Genomic DNA, 9,236 nt, shown 5'->3' on the forward strand with positions numbered 1-9,236 from the left:
AGCAGGAACCTGGAGGCAGGAACTGAAGCAGAAGCCGTGGAGGAATGCTGCCTACTGGCTTGCTCCTCATGGCTTACTTATCCTGCTTGCCTATACAACTCGGGACCACCTGCCCAGAAGTGGCACTACCCCCCACCATAGGCTTGGCCCACCCACATCAAATCATTAATGAAGAAAATGCCATACAGACTTGCTTACATCTAATCTGGATGGAGCCATTTTCTCAATTAAGAGTCCTCTTCCTAGATATGTCTAGGTTCTTGTCAAGTTAACAAAAACCAGCCAGCACACCAGGTTCTCGGGTCCCATGGCACAGAATTAGACCAAGGACCCATGGTTAGAAATAGTAACCGGAACAGTTATCCAGACAAGAAAAGCATTTCCAAGAATGGTGGTGGGCCAGCAAACTGAGGGTACAACCTCAGAAACCCTGTAACACTTCTAGAAACTGTCACCCTGTAGTAATATGATATTTAGGACAACCTGAATTTGTGTTCCTAGGCCATAGTCATCACTTCAAAACGAACCATATTACATTCCCTTTGAAGCATGAGCAGTGTTTTTGTGTTGAAAGTGTGTAATTTTGCTCTTTGGATGTGCGCAGTCATCATATGGGTCCCTTCTCCCTGAAGACAAGATGGATCCAGCCTAAATCTTTGAAAGCCCAAGGGAAACAAACAAACAAATAAACAAACAAAAAACAAAACAAAAAAAACCCTAGCTGAATATCATAAGTGTTACTAAAAATCTTAGGGAGTCCTATCATAGTAACCATATGATACTGAGAAAATCAGGGTCTCTTCTTAGCATTCTTAGCCTTATTGACAAAAGCATTTAAGAATAGACTCAAAAGGAAGGAAGTTTGAGGACAAAGAAAAAACCCAGGGTAGGCAAGCTGTAGATCTTGGCAGCTGCCGGAGGAGGGAGTCGGAAAAGATAAATTAAAGGGCATGCCATTTAACTTAAGCCTACATGAAGGTCAGCCACATGGCAAGCAATCAACAAGAGAAGCATTAGGGAGAGATTGGGGAAAAAAGTCTGAAGTACCAGAAAACACATACTTAGGTTTTTCCTTGAATCCACATGAAGGTCAGCCACATGGCAAGCAATCAGCAAGAGAAGCATTAGAGAGAGATTACAAAAAAAGCCTGAAGTACCAGAAAACACATACTTAGGTTTGTCCTTGAATCCAAAACAAAAAGACAGGCAGGAGGAAAAAGAAAGGTTCTGAGTGCTAGACAGTGAGAATTCTGGAAAGAAAGAGTACATTATATCATTTAAAGGGACAGTTATTCTGCATATCTCTTTAGCATGGATTAAGGTAAACTTGCTTTCCTGAGGAAAGATACCTTGGCCAGGTGATTGGCCGGCCTAGCTGGATTACCTCTTAATGGAGGAGACAATGGCATGTCTCCACCTTAAGGTAGATTCCATTGTTTTGGCTAGGAAATAATAGCTTTCTCTTTCTGGGCCTTTAATGCTACTCTAACAGAAAGACCCATATGATGCACCATTGAATCATACTTCATTGAAGTTTCAGTTCAAAATATGATGATAATTCCAGTCCTTCCAGAAGGAGACACTTAACATTTCTTCTCATCTCCCAGCTTGACTTATACATGGATGAAGTATCCTAAGTATATATTAAAGAAAGATAAAGTTAAGTAAATATGAAGATACTAACACTTAGCATTGTGAATTTGCTTTCAAACTTTTCTGTGGTACCTTCGATTTTTCTCAATAATATAATGATATATGCATGCTTGAATGCTGTCTTAAGTGAAATAATTCACTACCACCACCACCACCCCTTTGTTTGAAATGGGTCATCACTATATTGCCTTGACTAGCATAGAGCTTGCTATGTAGGCAAGGCTGGCCTCAACTTTGTCACGATCTTCCTGTAACTGTCCTGACAGAGATAAGGTATTTTAACGATATTTTGAAATTATGTGTATGTGTAAGGACAGTAATGCGCATCTGAGTACACGTGCCTGACGAGGCCAGAGGCATCAGAACTTCCTAGAGATGGAGTTACAGGTTGTTGTGAGCTTCCTGATGAGTACTGGAGAGGAGCATGTGCACTTAACCACTGAGTCATCTCTCCAGCCCAGAGACAGCATTATTTTAAAAGGACTCTTGTGATTCCACAACCAGTCTCTCCACCAAACCAGATCTTCCATATCCTTCATCCTTCTCGAAGGTGTAATCAGGTGAGTCCTTCTGGTTCTCCCCTCAAAACAACCTCCGCAGCCTGCAGGATCTGGCTCAGGTCCCATATCCAGTGTCCTAGTCTACTCTGACACCCCCTACCTGTGCCATAACCAACCTCTAAGCTTCTGCTAGGACCCTGCCTGCCTTTGACCCACAGGCCCCTCGCATGGCATATCTAACCTCTCCACCAGGCAGGTCCTATATAATTTTCTCTAAGGGTCTAGCCAGATGAGTCCTTCTGATCCTTCCCTCCGTGCACCCCATTCACTCCAAAGATCTGCCCTGTAGACGAAATTCTAAACAGTCTTAGTAAATAAGAAACACAGAGCCAAATGCAGATAGCTAAAGAGATCAGAGAGTCACAACTACCTTATCTTACCACCTCACTGCCATTGCTTCCCCAGAGAGAGCTTCTTCCTGCCTGACTTGTGTTTTTATTGCCTTTCTGTTCTGCTTTTTCATTGGCTGTAAACCCAACCACATGACTTCCTTGTCACTGCCTCTCTGTACAGACCTCTCGGTCTCTGTGGTTGGTTCTGGGATTAAAGGCTCATCTCACCATGCTTGGCTGTGTCCTTGACCACACAGAGACTGCCTTCCATTAAGGGCAAGGGCTACCACTGCCTGACTGATGTTCCTGGCTCTCTATAACCTCTGATCTCCAGGCTAAAGCCACAAACACACTTGTCTTGGCAAAAATCGGTAGTCTTTTGTATCATATCCTGTCTGTCCATTTTGTCCTGTTTGTCAGCAGTCAATTTGAGGACACTTTGTTGTCCAGTGGCTAACTTTTCTCAAAATGAAAGTTAACTCCATATGCAGTTTCTTCAATGCCCCTATCTTCTCTGAAATAGATTGGTGCTGCCAGGAGCCGACATGTCTCATAAAAAAGGAAAAATTTTCTGTTATTAAAACATTTTAAATGCCATATTCTGTAGATCTCTGAAAGGTTTGAAGATGACCTGTCTAAAATATATCTGCTTGACCTTGAAAACATACCTAATACAATTGTAATGTCTAGCTACTAACTTTCATTTCTTTGTATCCTAATAGTTGGTAATAATAACATTCAAGGATTAACAAATTGCATTACATTGTTAAATGAACTGTATAAGAACAGTATTTTGAACAAGATTAGAAATATACATACAGCATTTTCTAACAATCTCAATCTCAATATATATAATTTGTATACAATATACAAAAATCCAATCCAATGTAAGATATTTAAAACTAGTAATTGTCTTTTAAAAGTAGATTCAATAATCTTTCTTTCTATCTATATCGTATCTGTATCTTCTCTTTACTTTTCAGAATGTATTCAATAATCTACCCTCTATTATATCATTTCTATATATCTTTTTTTAAAACAAGAACCTTAAATCTAATCTCCTTTGCTTAGCCCTTTTCTTAACTATTAACAACAACTTGTAACCAACCCTTCTAAACAATGAAAATTATCCCAGACACAAAAACCTTTGAAAGACCAAAAACTATCTGCCCCACACTACCTCTTTGGGAATGTGGGCGTTGTGTTCTTAAAATTGCTTCCTGCTGGCTGTGGGTGAAGGCATCTTTATTCTGAAAAGAAAAATTTTGGGTTAATTGTCAAATTCTAGGAAAGGTAGCTATATCATTTGTTGTCCAGTCTCTGCATAATGCCAAAGATCAGGGCTTATCAAATCATGTCCTTGTTCAAGTAGTCTGTGAAACTGGATCATCTCAGCTAGCCATCTCAAAATTGCTCTGAACAGTTTGTTGTTCAAAGCTGATCTGTAGGTGATGTTTGTCAGCTTAGTGGTATTATTATTGTCCATGTGGAATCGTTGTTGTGGGGTCCCATCATCTTTCTGGAGACTTCAAATTTGATGTTAGGCCTGTTCATGATTCCCTGCAGAAACTGATAGAGACTCCAACACAAAAACACATATAGGCAGCTAATTGAAGCCTTTTTTCTAGAATTAGTTATAACTCTATATGACCATTAATATCTTAACAAAAGTTTAAAATATATATTAATCTTATAAATCTTGATATAAAATTTGTACTTTAAGAAAAGTTTAATGAATCAGAATAGAATCAAAGAATTGAGATTGGTAGCAATAGAATAGTCCCTTAATTTTTTTTATTTTCTCCTGTCCCATATTAGAAGATGGCTCTTTCTTCTGGCATGATACAGAGAGTTTGCATTTTCCTTTTAACAACATGCTTGGGTTTAAAGAAGGAGAGAGCCATTCTCCAACTCCAAAGCCAGCTTTAATTTTTAATTGAACTGGGACTACAAGAAGACCATTTGTGTTAAATGTCTTTAGAGAAGAGCAGAAACAAACATTTAGGAAGACTTATGAAATTTTATAGATGACATACCAATAGGCCAATTTACTCTTTTATTGGGACATTTTTTGTAGATGATTTGTCCTTTTTTGTCAGATGTTTCATTTGTCTGGTGTTCTTCAGATTCCTTAACCTTCATTCTCCTGAAAGACAAAAACAAAAACCTTTCCCCAAGACTAACTTTGGGGAGGTTCCCTTTTGGCAAGTTATATCTGATTAAATGAAAAGGCCTGTGTTAATGGTATAAATTAGTTTAAATTGGATGGTCATTCTGGTTGATGAACTATCACCTCTTCTAATTAAGAGGTCTCTCCTGTTCACTATCCCTTTACTCTAGGACTAGGATGCACATCCTACATTCCAGCCCTGTCAGTTCCTTGTGTCTACCTGACTGCAGTTCACCTAAGCCATATCCAACCACCAGACACACAATGACTCACACATCTTCTCTTCTATGCCAACTTGTTGTGACTCTCTGAGAGTCATAAGTAACAACAGAATTTCACATGCCCAGATCTCAATATAAAAGTGTGAATAATATTAAAGATGAAGGCACTATGTCCCTTGCAAAACCAACTAGTTTGGCAGAAATATTTGCCAATAAAAACTACCTAGATGAACCCCAAGACACAGAATTTACAAGAACAATCATAAACTTCATCAAAGAATGCAAGAAGCTTAAAGAAGACACAAAGAAACAACTCAATGAACTTAAAGAAAAATAAATGTCTGAGAAAAATGCCCCCCCTGCAAACAAACACAATTATAAGACTCATGGAAATGGTGAAGACAATCCAACATTTGAAAGCAGAATTCAGTAAAGAGATGGAAACATTGAAGAGAACTCAAGTTGTATTGAAGATGGAACTGAAAAACTGTTCAATAACCCAACTAGAAAGATCAAGGAAAAGCTTTACAAATAGAATGAATCAAGCAGAATATGGAATGTCAGGATTCAAAAATAAAGCCAAGGATTTTTAATTATGTATTTGTAGACATGTGCAAAGGCATGCAGGAGCCATGGATGCCAGAAGACAGTGTCAAATCTCCTGGACCTGGAGTTACAGGCATTTGTGAGCTACCCAAGATGGGTGCTGGGAACTGAACTTGGGTTTTCTGCAAAAGCAATATACACACTTTTTTTTAATGAGTGGATATTTTATTTTATTTTTTAATGGTTTCTACTTTTATTTTACCTTTTCCCTTTTACTAAAAATAGATTCTTTTCTCATACAATATAATCTGAATACAGTTTCCCCTCTCTCTACTCCTAGTTCCTCCCCACCTTCTCTCCCATCCAGATCCACTCCCTTTCTGTCTCTCATTAGAAAAGAACAGGCTTCTAAGAGTTAATAGAACACAACAAAATAAAATATAACAATACAAAACAAAAACAATCATATCAAAGTTGGACAAGGCAAGCCAATAGGAAAATAAAAGAGTCTTGAGAAGGCACAAGAATCAGAGATCCACTCGTTCACACATGCAGGAGTTCCATTAAAAGTACTAAGCTGAAAGCCATAATTTATAAGCAGAGGATCTGGCGCAGACCTGTGCAGGCCCTGTCTTGCTGCCTCAGTCTCTGTGAGCTCATATGAGCTTTGCTCATGTTGATTTAGAGGGTCTTGTTCCCCTGGTGTCCTCCATCCCTTCTGGCTCTTACACTATTTCCACCTCCTCTTCTGTGGGATTCCCGAGCTCTAAGAGGAGGGATTTGCTAGAGACATCCAATGTAGAGCTGTATGTTCAAAGCCCCCCCCCCATGTGTGTGTGTGATGTCTGGCTGGTAGTCTCTGTATTTGTTCCCATCTGCTGCAGGAGGAAGCCTCTCTGATGATGGCTGAATAAGACACTGATATGAGTAGAGCAGAATATCATTAGGAGTCATTTTATTGTTACCTTTTCTTTGACTAGAATATTTGGCTTTACCCTAGGTCTGTGGACTATCTAGTCTCTGGTTCTTGGTTACCCAAGAAGTGTCAGTATGGGTTCCATCTCATGGAGTGGGCCTGAAGTCAAATTAAAACATCTGTTGTTACTCCCAGGTTTGTACCACCATTGCTCTAGCATATTTTGCAGGAAGGACAGATTGTAGATCAAAGATTTTGTGGTTGGGTTGGTGTTTATATTTCCCTTTTGGTAGCCTGCAGAGCACCATCCTGTATCAAAGACATTAGAACATAGGGTGAAGGTTCTGTGTAGGCACCAGCTCAACCGCTCCATGTTCAATAAGTTGTGTGGGTGTTGCCTTTAGCAATGGGGCCTTGCTGTCAGGTTTTGGAGAGCAAGCTATTGTCTTGGCAACAACCTGTGTTATTTAGAGATTTCCTTGGGACTCCTTGTACCAAGAACTCAATTGTGGTGATTTGATAGAATGCAGGGAGGTATTTCAATTTTCTTGTATCTATTGAGACTTGTTTTGTGTTCAAGTATGTAATCAGTTTTGGAGAAAGTTCCATGAAGTGCTAGGGAAGAAAGTATGTTCTTTTGTGTTTGGGTGAAATGTTCTGTAAATATCTGTTAGGGCTATTTGGTTTATAATATTGGTTAGTTCCAACATTTCCCTGTTTAGTTTTTATCTTGAAAAACCTGACCATTAGCAAGAATGGGTATCAAAGTCTCCCACTCTCAGTGTGTGAGGCTCAATATGTGATTTAAGCTGCAGTAGTGTTTCTTTTACAATCTTGGATGCCCTCGTGTTTGGGACATAGATGTTAAAAACTGAAATGTCATCTTGGTGCATTTGTCTTTGATAAGTATGTAGTATCCTTCCCCATGTCTTCTGATTAATTTTGGTTTGAAGTCTATTTTGTTAGACATTAAAATGGCTACACAATGTTGTTTCTTAGGTCCATTTTCTTGGAATATCTTTTTCTAATTCTTTACCTTGAGGTGATGTTGAGGTGTGTTTCTTAGACGCAGCAGAAGGATGGATCCTGTTTCCCCATCCATTGGATGTCTTATTTTCTCCATCTATGGTTATTGCAAGGTTTGCTGGGTATAGTAGTCTGGGATAGCATTTGTGGTCTTCTAGAGTCTGCAGTACTCTAGAAGAGTCTCCATTCAGAAGTCATACATAATTCTAAAAGGTCTGCACTATATGTTATTTGGTCTTTTTCCCTTACAGATTTTAATATTCTTTCTTTGCTCTGTATGTTTAGTGCTTTGATTATTATATGCCAAGGGTCTTTCTTTTTTGGTCCAGTGTATTTGGTGTTCTGTATGTTTCTTGTACCTTGATAGTACTATGGAGTTTTTGACCCCTAGAATTAATCCAATTATGATTAAAAGATCTATTGATTAGCTACTAGCAGGACAAAAGAAATCCCTGAACCAAATTTGAGATTTCCATGAGAAGGTGGCGAGGGAAGGATTTTTAAAGGGAAAATATCACAAGAAGACCTTCAATATCAATAAGACCTTCAATATCGATACTGGATGAATTGGGGGAAGGAAGGTTGGAGGAGAAGGTACATTGGGGATGGGGTAAGAGAGGAAAGAGAGACCACAACAGGTGTTCTGCTACAGAGCTGGGGGTGAGACTGGGGGATTGGTACTGGAGGAGGAGTAGGAGAGGTGTGCCTCCATTGTCTATCTACGTATTTCTCTAGCAGGAGGGTCCCTTGGGTTAGCAGGGGGTATCTTCTGGGGTTGGGGCTGGGAAAAAGCAATAAGTGAAGGGAGGGAGGTTAGAAAGGGAAATCTGTGGGATCCAGAGGAGATGGGAACAGGGGTGTAGGCTAGGCTCCCAGGTGCTCTCCTGCAGAGATGAAGATCTCTAGGGGATTGGATCTGGGAGAACAGAGGAAGAAGAGAAGATCTGCAGGCAGCCTAGATGGTTTTCTGGCAGGCATGGCCTGTGGATTAGCAGGGGTGCCTGCTGGAGTTGGGGCTGGGATAAAGCCATGAGTTGAGGCTAGGAGGGGTTAGTCTGTGGGACCCACAAGAGATGTGGGCAGAAGGGAAGGAAGGCTGTACTAGTGTTCTGTTGCAGAGCTAGGGATTAGATTGGGAGCAATATACATTCTTAACACAGCCATCTTTTCAGCCCACAAACTTAAGTTTTTTTTAGATTTATTTTATGATTAATTCATGTGTTTGCACTAATGGAGGCAATAAAGGGTATCAGATCCCCCAGAACTGGAGTTACAGGTAGTTTACAATGTCATGCTAGGAAATGAACTCTGTTCAGGTCCTCTGAAAAAGCAGAAAGTGCTCTTAATTGCTGAGCCCCAATTTCACTGTTTTAATTGGCTTCTCAAGGACAGGACATTTAACTTGGCCTCCTAGGTTATGCATTGTGATCCTGTTTGGTACCATTCCTCTCTTTCCCACCCCGTGCTTGAATTATGGACATGTGCCACCATGCCTGGCTCCTAAAATCTCCCTAACTAGTTTGAAGCACCAGTGTCTAACCATGGTGGACCCACAGATATGCCACTGTCTCGTCTGTCACCCATTTGCAGACCATCAGAGTCACAATTCTGAAGATTAAGTAAGGATTAAATATTTTTCTCCAATCAGCTTACCCCCACCTAAAGTGCTAAGTGCACTCTTTCAGATATCACAGGTATCAGATCCATCTTGAAAGGAGTTTTAGTATTAGGATCAATGCCTCAGAAGATGATAATAAGAACCTGAGATTTAAGAGTAGTATAGTATGTGTGAAGAATTTACTCAAGGAGCCC

Source organism: Peromyscus maniculatus, chromosome X (assembly GCF_049852395.1).
Source record: "Peromyscus maniculatus bairdii isolate BWxNUB_F1_BW_parent chromosome X, HU_Pman_BW_mat_3.1, whole genome shotgun sequence".
Lineage (NCBI taxonomy): Eukaryota > Metazoa > Chordata > Mammalia > Rodentia > Cricetidae > Peromyscus > Peromyscus maniculatus.